Source organism: Hemitrygon akajei, chromosome 8 (genome assembly GCF_048418815.1).
Source record: "Hemitrygon akajei chromosome 8, sHemAka1.3, whole genome shotgun sequence".
Taxonomy (NCBI): domain Eukaryota; kingdom Metazoa; phylum Chordata; class Chondrichthyes; order Myliobatiformes; family Dasyatidae; genus Hemitrygon; species Hemitrygon akajei.
This window is the reverse complement of record NC_133131.1, coordinates 11,090,654-11,108,196: the sequence shown is the minus strand read 5'-3', so window position 1 is coordinate 11,108,196 and position 17,543 is coordinate 11,090,654. Positions and strand designations below refer to the sequence as shown.

General features: G+C 45.6%; 1 protein-coding gene across 24 annotated transcripts in view; it reads left to right on the top strand.

The window, feature by feature from the left end:
- The window catches only part of msi2b (musashi RNA-binding protein 2b), a 621,405-nt gene extending 614,022 nt beyond the window's left edge, over nucleotides 1-7,383 (top strand). For all 24 annotated transcript variants that reach the window (XM_073053228.1, XM_073053231.1, XM_073053230.1 and 21 more), the window contains one exon: nucleotides 7,129-7,383. The gene's annotated coding sequence lies outside the window, so the exon portion shown is untranslated. The remainder of the gene's footprint in view (nucleotides 1-7,128) is intronic.
- Nucleotides 7,384-17,543: the final 10,160 nt, after the last annotated feature.

Sequence of the window (17,543 nt, the reverse complement as noted above, 5' to 3'; positions counted from 1 at the left end):
GCCCTGAGCTGTAATAGTGTCGTGCTTACCGCTGTGCTAACGTGGTGACCTATCTGTGACACCCACTCTTTATAGAAGGTCCACATTTGAACAGATACAGGACAAACTCCCACTGTTCAGGAAGGTCCATGTTCTACCCTTGGAGACGTTCGTAATGGAGAGGCAGTGCCAAGGTTAAAGGTCATTGCCATAATGACATAGGGAGACCGTAAAGATTCAGCTTCGAAGGCTTGATAAAGAATGTGGAGGGTAGAGGGAGACAGGAATTCCACAGACCTGAAGGAGTAGTGTACTTAGAGCTTGTGAGAAGGAAGGAATCAGTTTAGTGCAGGGGTTCCTAACCTGGGGCTACAGACCCCTCGGTTAATGGTAGGGGTCCGTGGCATAAAAAGAGGTCGGGAAGCCCTGGTTTAGTGAGATGAAGAGGGGACAATTCAGAGGAGTGCACTATGTTTCAGTTTTAACCAGTGAACACCCCAAAATAACACAAGGGACTCTGCAGATGCTGGAAATCGAGAGCAGCCCACACAAAATGCTGGAGGAGCTCAGCAGGTCTGGCACCATCATTGGAGAGAAATTAATGGTCAGCCTTTCAGGCTGAGGCCTCCAGTCCAGATGTTCCTTCCTCTCCATAGGTGTTGCCTGGTATGCTGAGTTCCTCCAGCATTTTGTGTGTGTTGCTCCTAACACTCCAAAGCCCTAATTGGAAATCTTAGGTTTTACTTTAACACCAGTAAAACTCCATTCCAGCAGAAAATGTCAATCTGAGCCTACACGTTCATCTCACCCATCCAGAGGTCGAGTGTGTTCTCGCTATATAGAAACCCCTCTTATTTGTGGAATGCACAGACAGGGTCAGAGGCATGATGGAGATGACCTGGTAGACAGCTGCAACTATTAATAAGTTAACACGACTTGCATGTGTTGTTTGTATTACTGATTTCAGTTCACCCAGACAATGTGACACAGCTAGTACAGTTGGGTGATGACCCAGGTTCGATCCTGACCTCCAGCTCAATGTGTGTTGTGTGTGTAGCATTCGCACGTTCTTCCCGTGACCGCATGGTTTTCCCTCAGAAGTTCCAGTTTCCTCCCAGCTCCCCAAAGATGTGCATATCAGAAGGTTAAAAGGCTGCTGTAAATTGCCTTTAGTGTGTGGGTGAGTGGGAGAATGTGAGGGCAGGTGAAGGGTAAGGGTAAAGGAAAGATGAGATTGCTGTAAATAGCTTGTTGGTGGCCAGTTTATTTTTAGCAAGTTTTATTGTCAGGAATGTCTAATATCACTTCCTGTGCACAAGTGTAAGGAGAAGGAAATAATTATTACCCCGGATCTGAAATAGCACAAGAAAAAAACACAAAATGTAAAGAACACAATAATAAAACAAAGCATAAATAGATTGATTGTATGTCCATAAAGTGACTCCAGGCTGTACGTAAGGTGAATGGTGGGAAACAATAAAGTAGTGGTGGAGGTGTTGATCAGCCTTACTGTTTGGGGAAGGTAACTGTTTTTGAGTCTAGTGGTCCTGGTGTAGATGGTACATAGCCTCCTCCCTGATGAGAATAGGACAAACAGCCCATGAGCAGGGTGTGTAGGATCTCTCATGATGTTATTGGCCCTTTTCTGCCACCTTTCTCTTATATATGTCCTTGATGGGGGTTAGGCTTGTGTCGGTGATGCGTTGGACTATCCGTTGTAGAGCCTTCCGTCCACTGCAGTGCAGCTTCCGTGCCAAGCAGAGATGCAGTTTGTTAGGATGCTGTCTACTGCACACCCGTAGAAGGACGTGAGTACAGATGTGCAAAGTCCAGCTCTCCCCAGTAGAGGCACTGGTGAGCTTCTCTGACCGTGTAGAATGAGTTCTGCGACCATGAGAGGTTGTGTGTGACATGCACCCCCAGGAGTTTCCACTGCTGTGCTGCCGATGTAAAGGAGGGGTGTGGGTGTCGCAAGTTCTCCTGATCAATAACCATCTCCTTTGTCTTGTTGACATTAAGGAAAGGGTTAATTGCTTGGCAGTGGACCTCGAGCTCTTTCACCTCCTCATAGGCTGTGTGGACTCTGTGAGGGACGGGCCTGTTTCTGTGCTGTATTTCTCTCTCTGTCAACACAATGCAGCCCTTGACTGATTTTATTTTTTGATAACTGAAAACACCTGCTATTGCTGAACCTGCTATTGAGAAAAAGGGAAAACGTAAACGTTGCGGAATTTGAGCCCAGTGCGGAAGTAGAACAGCAGTAAACTGTAAGCCAATTGTACGGAGCAAGGCAGCAGAAATGGTTTCCACTGGGAAACTTCCAGCTTGCTGAAGAGTGGCTGCAGCATGACTCAATTTCCCGGAGAAAAACAACGGAAAATTATCCAGCGTTCCTGGCACGATCCTGCCTACGAGTGGTGTAAATTCCCCATCTTCGTCAGTAACAGCAACCTGCATCAACGGGATATTTAATGTGACATTTGTTGTCACAGTCAAAGTGCACTAGGTCACAGAAACAGGCCCTTTGGCCCATCTGATCTATGCCGAACTATCATTCTGATTAGTACCATCAACTTGCATATGGACCATAGATCTCCATGCCCCTCCCATTCATATACTTGACAAAAACTCCTCCTGAATGTTGAAATCAAACATTACTGTTGAAAGCGGAGTGTCCAAACACTGGACAGAAGTCCACTGGAGCAGGACTTTCTTCAACACCGATGGCCTGATTGGGAATGAGAATCAATAAGCAGTCTTCCATTCACCCGGGCGATGATAGAGAACCCTGTTCTCTAACAAATGTCTATCACTAAAACACCTGAAATGGACATCAAATGCTGCCGGCAACAGGGAGTGCCGGTCCTACCCAGTCACCAGCAGCCCCTCCCAACAAGACCTGGGCTCCAACCTTTAGATTCTGATCCCCATTCTGAACACCCCCACCACAGGCAGAACTCACTTACTATTGATTCCCCTTGGTATCCCTGTGCACTAATGCCAATTTGTGTATTGTTTCCAATTATTGGAACTTTTCTTTCTAAATCTTTCCCTGCCAATTAGATCAAACTGACTAATTTGAAGTTGTGCCCCTTTGTTGAACAGTGTTCTGGAGAAGATGGCTAGACTTCCCGTAAGTTTTTCCAATTAGTCCAATTCCCCTTCCATAATTGTCTATTTTTATCTTGGAATGATCTACGATCTTACATATTTCTTAACCCATACGATATATTATGATTATTGCTCCCTAGATGCTCTGTCACTGATAGTTGTCCTGGCTTGTTTCCCAGACTGAGGTCAGAGTCAATCGTACAGCAAGGAACCAGACCCATCGGTCCAACTGATCCATGCCAACCAGAATTCCCATCTGAACTAGACCCATTTGCTTGAGTTTGCCCCATATCCCTCTAAATCAGGGCTTCTCAGCCTTTTTTATACCATTAACCAAGAGGTGCATGGTGCTCTGGTTGGGAATCCCTGCTCTAAATATTGCCTAACCGTATACACATCCAGTTACTTTTTAAATGTTGTTCATGTACTTGCCTCAACCATTCCCCTGGAAACTCATTCCATATACTGACCACTCCCCAGTGAAAATGTTGTTCCTCAGACTGCCATTGAGTCTCTTCCTTCTCACCTTAACCCTGTGCCCCTGCATTCCCAATTCCTCAGTCCCACGATGCCACTTCCTTTGTTGGGTCGGAAACATAACTAAATAATATATTTCTCCTGAATCCACTTTGGGAAACCCCTCCCCCATCTTTGACTCATGAGTAATTCATTCTTGGGGACCCACTTTAGCACACCTCTGCAGCTTTCCCACAAATCTGCTGCTGGCTACCAATCCCACGAGTTGTATCTCTTGCTTCCGAACTTCAGGTGGATTCTCATAAAGCTCGGCTTCACTTGTCACACAGATAAAATGTTCCGATGCGCCAACAACCAACGCGGTCCAAGGGTGTGCCAGGGTCAGCCTGCAAGTGCCACCGTGCTTCTGGTGCCAACGTAGCATGCCCACAACTTGCTAAACCTAACCCATGTGACTTTGGATTCTGGGAGGAAACCAGAGCACCTGGAGGAAACCCAGGCGGTCATGAGGACAGTGTGCAAAGCCTTGTCTAATAAACTAACGGCATTTACATATATGTATCACAAGCCTACCTTAGGACTCTTTGACAATTCGTATGCTCACTTACATATGAATTGTAGCATTTTACTCGGCAGCCTTCCCATCAACTTACTCCAGGTTCAAGGACGCACACCGGAAGCAGTTTGCAGCCTGCAAATCTTTGGGATATGGTTGCAGCTGGGAGAACGTGCAAACTCCACACAGAGAGCACCCGAGGTCAGGTTTGAACACGGACCTCTGAAGCTGAGAGGCAGTCGCTGTGCCTCGGTGCTGGCTGGGAACTCCTTTCCAAATGCACACTCACCAGAAAGGCTGCAACAGTTAAAGAAGCAGCACACCTGTCGGAATTAGCATTAGAATCAGAATCAGGTTTATTACGTACTTATTGAGATTCAGTGCAGAATAGGCCCTTTCGCCTATTGGAGCCACACTGCCCAGCGATCCCCTGATTTAACCCTAGCCTAACCACAGGTCAATTTACAATGTCAGAGGTCCGTTTTTCACACAGAGAATGGTGGGTGCGTGAAATGCACAGCCAGCAACAGCAGTAGAGGCGGATACAATAGGGTCTTTTAAGAATCTCTTGGATAGGTACATGGAGTTTAGCAAAATAGAGCCCTATGCAGTAGGGTAATTCTAGAGTAGGGTACATGGTCGGCACAATGTTGTGGGCCAAAGGGCCTATAGTGTGCTGTAGATTTCTATGATTCTATGACCAATTAATCTTTGGACTGTGGGAGGAAACAGGAACAGCTGGAGAAAGCCCACGGGGTCACGGGGAGAACGTACAAACTCCTTACAGGCACTGACATCTGTCAGGAGATTTGTTGTTTTGCAGCAGCAATACAGTGCAGTACGTAAAATCAAGTCAAGTTTATTGTCATTTCGACCATAAACTGCTGGCACAGTACACAGTAAAAACAAAACAACGTTCCCCCAGGACCCTGGTGCTACATGAAACAACACAAAACGACACTAGACTATGTGAGACGGCACAAGGCTACACAATGCTACGTAAAACAACATAAAAACTGCACTAGACTACAGACCTGCACAGGACTACATAAAGTGCACAAAACAGTGCAGAACAGTACAATAATTAATAAACAAGACAATAGGCACAGTAGAGGACAAATTTCAATATAATAATAAATGATGTAGATGTTAATCTAGACTCTGGGTATTGAGGAGTCTGACGGCTTGGGGGGAAGAAACTGTTGCACAGTCTGGTTGTGAGAGCCCGAATGCTTTGGTACATTTTGCCAGCTGGCAGGAGGGAGAAGAGTTTGTGTGAGAAGTGCGTGGAGTCCTTCACAATGCTGTTAGCTTTGCGGGTGCAGATGTCTGTAATAGCGGGAAGAGAGACCCCAATGATCTTCTCACCTGACCTCACTATCCGCTGCAGGGTCTTGCGATAAGAGACGGTGCAAAATATACTATAAATTACAATTTTAAAAAAATATATAAAGATAAATAAGTAGTGCAAGACGAGAGCAAGAATAGTGAAGTAGTGTTCGTGGGTTCATTGTCTGTTCAGATGTCTGACGGTGGAGGAAATGAAGCTATTGCTAAAACATTGAGCGTGTGTCTTCAGGCTGATGGTAATGTGAAGAGGGTATGTCCTGGATGGTGGGGTCCTTCATGATGGAATAATGCAAAGGGCAGATCCCAACAAGTCACCCTCATCCTGTGAATATACTTTAAAAAGGTTGCTAAAAGGGAGAACGTTGGTGTGAGAAATAGGAAAGTGAACAAGTGTAGAAGGCTGGAATGTGCTCAGTCAGGAAATGAGGTGCTCACATTGGGCTTTGTTGGAAAGGTGCGGGAAGTCGAAACAGAAGTGAGATGGTGATGTTAAAATGCTTAGCAAACAGAAGCTCAGTGACAAAACTTTCCAAATGAATGTTCAAATAACACTGTCTCCTCAGGATCATAAAATGATAAATGCAGATTAGAGCTCTTCAATTAATGATTTTCCTCAGTGAGTGAGCAAGCAGGATTCCTACCAATTGGTACCTGGGCTTATTGTTGATAAACTGAAAATCTTTGAGTGCCACCCAGACGGATCATTCCATATACTCCGTCAGCACACCGAGGTAGTACAAGCGGAGAACTATAACAGAAGGCAGAATCATAAACACGAGAGATTCTGCAGATGCTGGAAATCCAGAGCGACACGGGCAAAACGAGGCAGGAACTCAGCAGGTCAGGCAGCGTCTGCGGAGGGGAATGAACAGTCAATGTTTTGGCATGAGACTCTTCATCAGGACTCCTGATGAAAGGTCTTCTTGGCCTAAAGAGTTCATTCCTCTTTATAGATGCTGCCTGACATACTGAGTTCCTCCAGAAGTTCTTGCTTGCTCCACGGAATCCAGAATATAGAGTTATAGTTCCCGAGGAAAAGCAGTGCAGGCAAGCAAAAGGCGCAAGGCCCGTATGGGGTAGATTTAGTGATCGTATAAAAGGCCTATTCAAGATTCTTACAACAATAGCTGCCCTTTAGCCTGGTGGTACCTGCCCTCAAGTTTTTGTATCTTCTGCTCGATGAGGAGGAGGAGACCGGCCAGGGTAGGGGGGAATCTATGGTTATGTTGTCTGCTCAGGCAGTGGAGGGGTAGACGAAGTCCAATCAGATTTGCATAAACGAGACACAAGCAATTGCGGATTACTGGAATCTGGCTCCACACACAAAGCACTGGAGGAACTCGGTGGGTCACCAGCAGGTGGAGCCGCTGAGTCTCTCCAACACTTTGAGGAACTGCATGAAGATCTTTCTGCCTGTCTCTCTCTCTCTCTCTCCGCCACTCATAGAACATGCTCTTGTATATCTCTCCTCCCTCAGTTCTAAATTCTTTTTGCCTCTTATCCACCGTAGATCATTACATTGTTGTGTTTTTATTGTGATTATTTAATTGCTGGCTGGCGATGTGCTCATTAAAATGACATGATCTTATTGTCCTCTCTGCCTCCACTTTATCTCCTACCCCGACCCCCATCCTCTTCCACCTTCTCCCCACCAGAGTTTATCTCTAGGAGCTCAAGGCAAGCCCGGGCGACCTTTCTGACTGGTCCCAGATTCAGGTGATGTCATCAAAGCGAAGCAGAAGCCTAAAGATAACGAGCACTACATATTTCTTCACTGAGCAGCAAAAGCTGGAGGTGGCTTTCAGTGGACATAATGTGTTAGAACTTGCATCATCTCAGTGGTCTACTGTATTATAATAATCTTAGGATTAAAAAAAAGAGAAAATGGCATTTTAAATGATTAATAATAATAGTCTTTTTAGTGTTTCTTGATTTATTTTGAAATTAATTTTGAATCACAGATTTTTTGCCTCCTTTTTGTGTTATGTAGTGATGTAGTTCTTAGTCTGTGTATTATAGTTCTGAAATACCATTAATTCTGCACTGTAATCTCTTCAGACTTTGTGTGTGTGTGTGTGTGTGTGTGTGTGTGTGCGTGCGTGTGTGTGTGTGTGTGCACACACATGCACTTATCTGTCTGGGAAAAAGCTTCCTATCCCTGTTAGTAACAGCCCCTCCACCACCCGCTCTCACCCCCTCCCACCTGTCCTGCTTCCACTAACCACCACCCCCTCGCCCCTGGGGTTTTACTGATTTGCTGGAATGTAAACAAGGGAGAGAGAGAGAGCAGGGGAGGTCAGGGACATTGGCTGAGGTGAAGTTAATACTGGTAAAGGAGGCAGTGGAGATTGTCTTCTTGTTGGAGGGAGGGTGAGTGGTGGGGACATTGGGTGAGTTACTTTCTGGAGACACTGAAACAGGACAAGGGAGAATCTGCCCTGCTTCTTAATGTTAACGTCAATAAGGAGCAGAGAAGTAGCTTGACGAGCAACCAGAAATAAATCTATTTTTTTTGTTCTGTGACAGTATCTTAATCAGCTCTACTTTTGGCAATAAGGTCGGGACTGTGAAAATTCTTTTCCTGATCGTTTTTCTATAAGTGCCGTTTTCTCACATTTTTTGAGGCTTTTATTGGGTCGCCGTTTAAAAAAAAGAGGTGTTTGGAGATTATTTTATTGTTGTTGTGAATTCTCGAATACTGTAAATAACAATTCCAAGTAGCTGGATTTATTCTATTCAAAGAGAGAGAGAATGAGCGAGAGAGAGAGAGATGGGGTACAAATATTTGGGGTTTGGTTTTTTTGAAATTGGTGCTGCTTTAGGGTAGTGATGAACTTGACGAGATAAGGGTTCTCAAACTGGGAGTGAGTTGAGAATCCCGCCAAGTCTGATCACCCAAGCTGCCCTTGGAAGGTACCTAGTTCAACACTGTACAGCCTGCTCTGCAGTTATCTCCAATAGAACTGTTGACTGCCCTCAAATCATTACGTTAGTTTCCGGTCGGTTTCAGGCCCAGGCCAACACAAGAGAGACAGATGCCTTCAGCTGTTAGACTGGCGTTACCTCAATTGTGTAGTTTTTAAAAAAGAAACCAATTGAATATTTCACATCAGGAATGAAAAAAATATTTTTCACTTCATTGTCTGAAATAGATTAAATTAAATGCTAATTTATACGAGATTCAATTAATTAAATCATTAATTATTTTATGAAAAAGGGGAAGGCTTGGAATTTCCCTTTTAGCCTTGGAATTAACTGTAGCCTTTTAAATTTTTTTCACATTTCAGGCATTCTATTTTCTCTCCTTAATCTAAATGTTAGGTAAGAACCCTGCCTTTGGAAGTGTTGCCTGTCTAACCATGCCGAGTGGCAGCACTACTCACAGACACCTTTTATCCACGTACTGAAATAGTGCAAAAACACGAGTTATTTTACGAATACCTCAGTGCTGTATTGGTTTCAGCATAGAAGCATTCTAAAGATTAATTTATTGTAGACGTAAAGATAATTAAAAATTTAAAAAAAACATTTTTGCACTGTGATTAGTAGGAAGCAACTGACAATTCCTATTTGCACATGTTCATTACTTGGCATTTTACCTTTGCTCACCTTCGACAGGGGGGCAAGGTGTGAAGGATATTCGAATTTCTTTTTTTTTGTAAACATTTGTTTTTTTAATAATTAAATTGGGACAAGTAAGGCTAGGGTGGCATCTTGTTCGGTGGAGCAATTGGAACAGGATTGATAAAGGTTAAGTTAAAGAGTCTTACTACCTTTATAAAGCAATGCCACATCTTTAGTTTTAAAGAGACAAATAAGTAACACCTTGACACGCAGAAACTGGTACTAAAGACCCTTTGTTAACACACTGTTAAATAGTTGAGAAGACTATTACAAAGCGTAGCTGCTGCACTCCTGAATGACTTTGGGTTTCAGACTGATACAAGCCTGACTAGGGATCGAAGCCAGTGTCTATCGTGACGATCATATTATTACAACGTTAGATTTTTGGTGGATTCTTGACAGGGTTTTTTTTATTTTCGTTAGAGAAACCCCTGTTTTATTATTTTGCCTTCGGAACAACTGGTTTGTAAAACGCTGAAAATGTTTGAGATTTTTGTAAATGAGAAAAGACTTGTTTGAGGAGTGAAAACAAGAAATAATAATACACATTTTAAAAGTAAAAGGTTGTTCTTGGAATTAAAGTGGTTCCCTAAATTCAGATTACAATTAGGGAACATTTGTATTGATATACATACATAATATAAATATATATATTATATATATTTTTGGGGGGTTGTTGATAATTCTGTACTGTATTTCCTAGATTATTTCATTAACCCTTCCTTCCCTTTCACATCACGGAGATAAATTTCCCCTCCTGCTAACACCACCCCCCCCCCCCACTTCCTCCTCCTCCTCTGCCCCATTCCTCCTCCCCCAGGTCATTAGACATCGATGTATTTTTTGCTAGTGTGTACAATTGCTATTGTTCTGGAGTGCTGTCTTTGATGCTTAGCCTAGTGATTTTTAAGACAAAATTAATTCTCTCTCCAATAATAAATCTTGTGTTAGTAGTAGATGTATTGTAACTTTAAAAAAAAGTTTAAAAAAAGCTTTTTTTAAAAAAAAAAATAAAAGTTAAATACAAACTATTAGATGTAGTTAAGTGAGATCTAGGACCGGTAAGGATAGGATTTCCTGTATTTAATAATTAATAATTAAAAGATAAAGGCAAATACTAACCATAATAATGTTGGGGCAATTCTGCTGATCTGACGTGGTTTCAATGAACCAAAGCTTTCATAAACATTTTAATGCTGGCCAATTGGAAGGCATTAAGTGGATTCCCCACCCTTGTCTCTTAAAAGGGTCGCCATACTACCTTAAATGCTAATGCTAGATATGCAAGACTGGGTTTTTATTATTTTTAAGAGGGACGCAAGCTATAATTATGAAAATGATTTTATTAAGAAAAGAATCCATATTTTTTTAAAAGCTCAGATGAAATTGATAAAAAAAAGTGATTGTGTGATAAGTTTTAATGTTTATATACACATAAACCACTGTCCCAGTGACCCACAGCACAAATATTTTTCAAGAAATAAAGTATGTTTTGACGTGTCTGCCTATATAGTAAGGTTTCCTTTAGTTCTCACTCGTCTAAAGCATTGGGTTTGTTAAGGTTTTTTTTGTGACTGAGTTCTGTCACTTTAAGACAGTCCATATGGTTTATTTTTGATTTTTAATTTGATCTGTAGCTTGGACTTTAAGGTAGCATGGCTCTGTAATTTGCTCAAGTTTTATTTTTCATTGTACAGCAGTTAACAGCTGATGAATGTCATACATCTTGCTTAGGCTAGTTTCAATTCATTGGGTAAGTGTTGGTGATTTTGTTCCTTTGACCTGAAAGGTGTTTGACTAAACTTGCTGATTGGACTTGGAACATGAGGTGGCAGGGCCGGACGTGGGCAGGGGACCCAGGGCAGGTCACCGTGACGGGGAGGTTCTGGGCACACTCTGAGTCCGGTGACCTTCGTTCCATGTGGCACGCTCAAATCATGATAGCCCCCGCCTTAGAGTGACCGCCCAGGGTTTAAAATGGCGGACGGTGGGGGTGGGGGTGGGGGTGGGGGGGATACTGTGACCAAGGTCACACAAGATTTGGAATCGGTTCTGGGTTGAGATGCTGGGCGTGTCACCCCTTCCCCCCCACCCTTCCGCATCTGGTCTCAGTAGCTCTATTGTTGTGGCATCAGGGAATGAATTCTTTGGCTCATCGTGACCTATTTTTCCTGGAACTGTCAGTGAACTTCTTGGGGGCATTCTGAAGAAGTGTAAAGGCTCTGTAAAATCTAACCCTTTAACTTCTGAATTGCACATCTATTGGCTCTTTCAACTGGACATTCCAGAGTTGGCAAGCAGGATAAGCAGGGTAGATTTGTGGGGAAGTGAAAGTGGCCTGGAACTGTGTATTGGTGAGGAGGTGTTTCATGTGTTCAGGACAAAATTGGCAGCACTAGTGATTTAACTGTAAGGAAATTCAAGTTGCTTCCACTCCTAAAGACATCCCTCCACTCGCACGGAGAAGACCAGAGAGTGGCTCTTGTGTAGAATGCCTGCACAGTGCACTGATTAGAGCCCCGTGACCAGCTCCGCCTTTTGACTGAAGACCTGAGCAGAGGCCACACAAGATGCAGCGTCTGCCTTTCCTCACTGTGTTCCAAGCCTCCCTATCTCAGTTCAGAGGACGATGTCACAGTCTCCTTCCCTGGTGCCGTGTAATTTGTTGTCAGAGTATGTATATGGCACCCGATACAACCCCAACATCATCATCTTGCAGGCATTTACAGGAAAATAAAGAGATGCGATAGAATTTATGAAGAATTATGCGTAAGGGAAGACTGATAAACAGCCAACATGCAAACGAAGACAAATTGCGCAAATGGAATATAAGCAGTACTAAGAACATGAGTCTGGGCTGTGGAGTCCTTGAAAGTGAGTCTGTGGGTTGTGGAATCAGTTCAGCATTGAGGAGAGTGAAGTTATCCACTCCAGCTCAGGAGCCTGATGGTTGAAGGGTAGGAACTGTTCCTGATCAACACGTACGTGTTGATTTGACCACAGCATCTGCAGTGTACTTTGTGTTTACTATTCGGAACTGTTCCTGAACCTGGTGGTGTGGGACCTGAGACTCCTGTACCTCCTACCTGATGACATTTATGAATTAGGACATGGCCTCTCTTGCTGCCTGTCAGTACCCTCACGGACTGCATCCCAGTTACCCTTCCTCACCCTGGGCAGAAATGATAAACCAGGTTCGTCTTCCTTGAAACTTGTGATGCTTTGGGGCAAGATGCTGGCTTCCAATATTGAGCAGAAGACTGCGGTTCCAATGAAAAGGCTTTGTCCTTGGACAGGGGAGGTCTTTGACATCCACCAAGTGCCGATAGAAGGCCTTCATCAGGACCAATGCCCCTGCATTTGTTCTCTTTCCCTCCCCCACCACTTCTTCATATAATCCACTGGCATTTCATCCACAGAATTTTTCAACAGGTGGTCAACCGTCAATCTGAAGAGGACAACTCCAAGTTGTTTGCTGAGGGAAGGTTGGATGTTGGGGTCTGGTGGCAGTCCTGCTGATTAGCTGGCCACAGTTCTGCTGTTTCTGCTCACTAGTTTCTTTGCCCGGTGTTGTACGTTCGGGTTGCAGGTGGAACGATGAAGGTTTGTGAACTGCCTCTGATAACGTGGTGCACGGATGTAGGGGAGCCCAAGACATTTTGGGTGAAGCGTAGGGAAATAGAGGCGAGCGGGTGGACTATCGGTGCACAAGGCACTGCAGATGCTGGAATCTGCTGGAAGAGGCCAGTGGGGTGAGGGGCGGGGAAGTAATCGTCAGTGTTTCAGTCAGAACCGTGCAGGGTCTCAACCTGAAACCAGAAACGCAGACAATTCCTTCCCTTCTGCCCCCCCCCCCCCCCCCCACTCACCCCACAGACGCTGCTCGGCTCACTGAGCATCTCTAGCAGGTAGTTTCTCTTGGTGGATTATTCTTGGGTGAGCTTTCCTCACATTTCCACATTCCATGCTGAAAAATTCCTCTCTGCCCCAACACAGACTCAACACCATGACACTCCCCACAACTCCCTACCCGGTGCAAACCACCTCCATAGCTGTCTCCAGGTATCAGCTGTCCAGGGTTCAAATCCCAATCTGGGGAACTCGAGCACAAAAGTCCGGGCTGTCTTAAATGCCCCCCCCCCACCCCTCATGGAGAATATGGTGCCATCCTTTGGGTGGAAGGTTCGAACCCAGCTGCCTCAACTCATTCAGCATTGACTAGATGGGCCGAAGAGCCCGTTTCTGTGCTTGAAGATTCTATGAACAGATGAGGAAGGTCCCATGGAAGTTTTGCCCATCAGATATGAATGTCACCTGTCATTATCACGTCGTTAGTGGGATCTTGCTGTGCAGCAATGTGCTTCCTACATTGCAGCCAGTCCTACGCAATGAAAGTACTGCCGTGGCCAGAGATTCGTGGAAGACGCTACAGGACCTGTGGTCGTGTTTGAACTTCCCTGGCTTTTACACAACCTTGTTGCTAATACATCACACCAGGCTTCCTGGGGGCTGCGGGGAGTTGCACATCTCGTGTCCCCCCCCGTCACCACAGTTCTTCCCAGACCTGGACCTGGAGATGGAAAGCTCCAGCCAAAAGAGAGTGCTTCCCTTAATCATCGGCACAGCAAGTGACGACGTCGGGCAACGGTGCTTGTGTGGCACACCGCCACCTGCAAGACGAGAGTGGGAAGTTTTGCTGGTCGCCGAACCTTGTGTTCCTGACTATTTCAGGTAGTAAATACTCAGAAAGTACTAGGAGTACTTTCTACACACCTCCCACCTCGGTGACTCCTCTCTGTAACAACAGAATCTTGTAAACTGCGGATTTCTCTACTGAAAGTAAATGAACATTCAAAGAGTGTCGGATGCCAAGAAAATCAAGAGACATGAGAACTGGAGAAGGGAATTGTTCCAGAGCACAGGATGGTGGCTTTGGTAGTCTGGATCACCAGCTTTATTTCCTGTCAACAGCTATGGGCTTCCACTGACCCCACTGCCTTCCATAACTTTGCAGATCTTGGGAGTGACGGGCACTGAGAGACCAAGTTCACCTTTGAAGCAGGGTAGGAGTAAGAGTTTAAAATCGCATGCAAAGTTAAAGCTAGGACTCTGGGAGCCATTGGCCACTGTCTCACTGCATTCTCCACCCCAGACGCTCTACTCCGAGTTAGGTTACGGGAAGCAAGGCGGAGGAAAACATTTAAGGATGTGGACAGAATCTCCTGGAGGAAAGGCTACATTCCCAGTGATTCCCAGAAATGTCTGGCCCACAGTCGGCACGAAGCGCAGAGGGAGCAGTTGGGGTGATGTCAAGAACCTCGAGTCCCTGCATCAGATGCACTCAGAAGTCCTCAGTAAGCTTCTCAGAGAATACCTGCTCCAGTGGGGCATCTCCCGTTGTGTCTGTGAAAGACCCGGGTAAATGGAACTAACCCAATTGGGCAACTTGTTCAGCAGGGACGGAATGGGCCAGCAACCTGCTTCTGTGACGTATAGCTCTTACCACACGATGGCTCAGATCTCGACCCCGTCACCCACCCCAGGACGCACAAGGCCAGTGTAATCCTCCATCCCGAGGAAGGAGATCCCAAATGTTCAATAGTCTGAAGAAACTTCTGATGAAGGGTCTGTGGTGAACTACATATACCTGTCTGGACATGCCCCCCCGCTGACTGCTCCCGTGGCTCCTCCCACAGACCCCGGTATAAAGGCGATTGAGGCCTGAGCCCTGCCCTCAGTCTCCAGGATGTAGTGTGGTGGTCAATTGCTGCTTGTTCTTTCTTCCAGCCAATAAAAGCCTCACGTCTCAGAGAGTTATTGATGGTGCATCAGGGTCCCAGCCTGAAACGTCAACTGTTCATTTTCCTCCATTGATGCTGCCTGACCTGCTGAGTTACTCCAGTGTTTTAACATAGAACACCACAGCACAGGCCCACGGTCCTTTCATCTACTCCATGATCAATCTAACCCTTCCGTCCCACATAGCCTTCCATCTTTCTATCATAATGTGCCTACCCAAGAGCCTCTTAAGTGTCCCAAAGGTGTATCTACCTCTATCACCAACCCTGGCAGCACGTTCAATGCTCCCAACACTTTCTGTGTAGATAGGAAACTACCCCTGATATCCCTCCCTAAACTTTCCTCCAATCCCGTTAAAATTATCTCCTCTGGTAGTAGACATTTCCACCCTGTGAGAAAGGAATATTCTATATGTATGCTTTACCCCTAAGCTGCTTGGTTCGTTTTGACCGGCCCCCTCCTAAATCTCAGCAATCCATTCCAAAGTGAGGCATGGTGGGACGTGCTGAGGTTTCAGAAGGCAGCACCAAATGCAAAGTTGCTTTCACACACAGACAAACAAAAATAAAGAACATCGCTAAATCCAAGCACAGACAAGGACTCAGTTTCCCCTCTAGGTTCCTCTGCCCGAATCAAACTGCCGCTTTCCTTGTCCCGTTGCCTCCAGATTGTTTTAGACTGAATCAGGCTATCACTGACGTACGTCGTGAGATTTGTTGTTGTGTGGCAGCAGAACAGTGCAATACATAAAAAAGTTACTACGGTAGAATACGAAGTATGGTATAAAAATTAAATTAGTGCAAAAGAGAGCAAGAAGTGAGGTAGAGTTTGTGGGTTCCTGGTCCGTTCAAAAATCTGTTGGTGCAAGGGAAGAAGCCGTTCCTAAAACATTGAGTGTATGTCTTCAGATTCCTGCACCAGCTCCTTGATGGTAGTAATGAGAAGAGGGCATGTCTCAGATAGTGAATGAACGCCCTTAATGGGCAATGCTGCCTTCTTGAGGTATTGCCTATTGAAGATTTCCTCGATGGTGGAGGAGGCTGGTGTCCATGATGGAACTGGCTGAGTCGACAAGCCCCTGCAGCTTTTTCTGATCCTATACAATGGCCCCTCCATGCCAGATGGTGATGCGGCCCGTTAGAACGCTCTCCACTGTATTTTGCTTTGGTGACATACCAAACCTCCTCAGCTTCCTAAAGAAGTAAAGCTGCTGGCGTGCCTTGTTCGCGATTGCATCGATGTGTTGGGCCCAGCATCCATCCTCAGAGATGTTCACTCTCGGGATCTTGAAGCTGTTCACCCTTTCCACTGCTGATCCCTCGATGAGGACATGGTGTGTGTTCCCTCGACTGCCCCCTCCTGAAGCTACGCTTTGTGTTCCCTTCTCCTGCAGCTGGGGAAGCCGTCAGCAGTCACCACGAAAACAAGAACTAAATCACCATCTTCCTGTGAATTCCTCCCTCAGAAAAGGAACTGTATTGAGAAACCTTCGAAGTGATTTTTACTGCTGAGGTGAGCAATGGTGGTGCTGAAGGTTTTCTGCTGTGTCTGCCCATCTGGGAGTACGATGGACACAAGAGATTATTTTTGCCTCAGGTAGCATCAAAGATGGGATTTTGGCCCCATCAGCTGGGGCTGGATTGAATTGCTGTCCCCAGTCCCAAGGGGTGACGCACTTACATCGTGAGCCAAGTGTCAATTCAGAGGCTCGGATGCAGTGGCCTGGATGTCCGGCTAAGGCTGTGCTGGGGTCTTTGACCTTATTATGTTAATATGAAGACCACCCACCTGCATCAGGTTGGGAGGTGAGGTCTTCCCTTCGCCTTTGAGATATCGCAGCACTTTAGATGCAGGAGTATTTGGAGCTTGTATTGTGCCATCTCTCTGCACAGACCCACTGTGAGATACACTCCATGCCCCCCTCCCATTCCTCTGAGGTTGACCTCCGAATTTGCCATCCCCTGTCTTTGTGGAGACACAAGGGGCTGCAGACGCCGTGTGCTTTGAGCAACACACAAGACGCTGGAGGAGCGCAGCAGGTCAGGCAGCATCTGTGGGGGGGGAACAGTCATCGTTTCAGGCCGCGACCCTTCACCTGGACCCAAGAAGTCCAGATGAAGCATTGGCTGACCGTTTCCCTCCGCGGAGGCAGCCTGACTCGCGGAATCCCTCCAGCATTTTGTGTGCATCTCTTCTCCTTTATCCATCGCCTGTCAGGATCTTTCCGGCCACATTCAAGAAGGTCGCCGTCAAGTGCATTATGGGAAATGCTGTGGTCAGGAAAGGCTCTGCATGAATGAAGGGTTGTACTTATTGAAGTTTTATCCCGGTTCTGGTGAAGAGCAGGTGATAACAATGGACATTCTTTTGATTGTTTTACTAATCTTAGCTCCCAGGCCGAGAATTAATCTCATGCTCCCTGCACGATTGTAACCAGTGAATTAATCATTGCCAGCTGGTGGGGAGTGGAAGTTGCCTGCTGACAGACCAACTTCTTCAGACTGACATGGGTGGGAAGAGTCCTGTTGACTCAGTACATTGCTGGGAGGGAATGGTCACGCCGCTGGTGGTCAGCGAGAGGTACAGTCCTTAGCTTGCGTAGTGCTCCTCCCTCCATTTTAGCACAGCTCTCAACCCAGCTGACTCA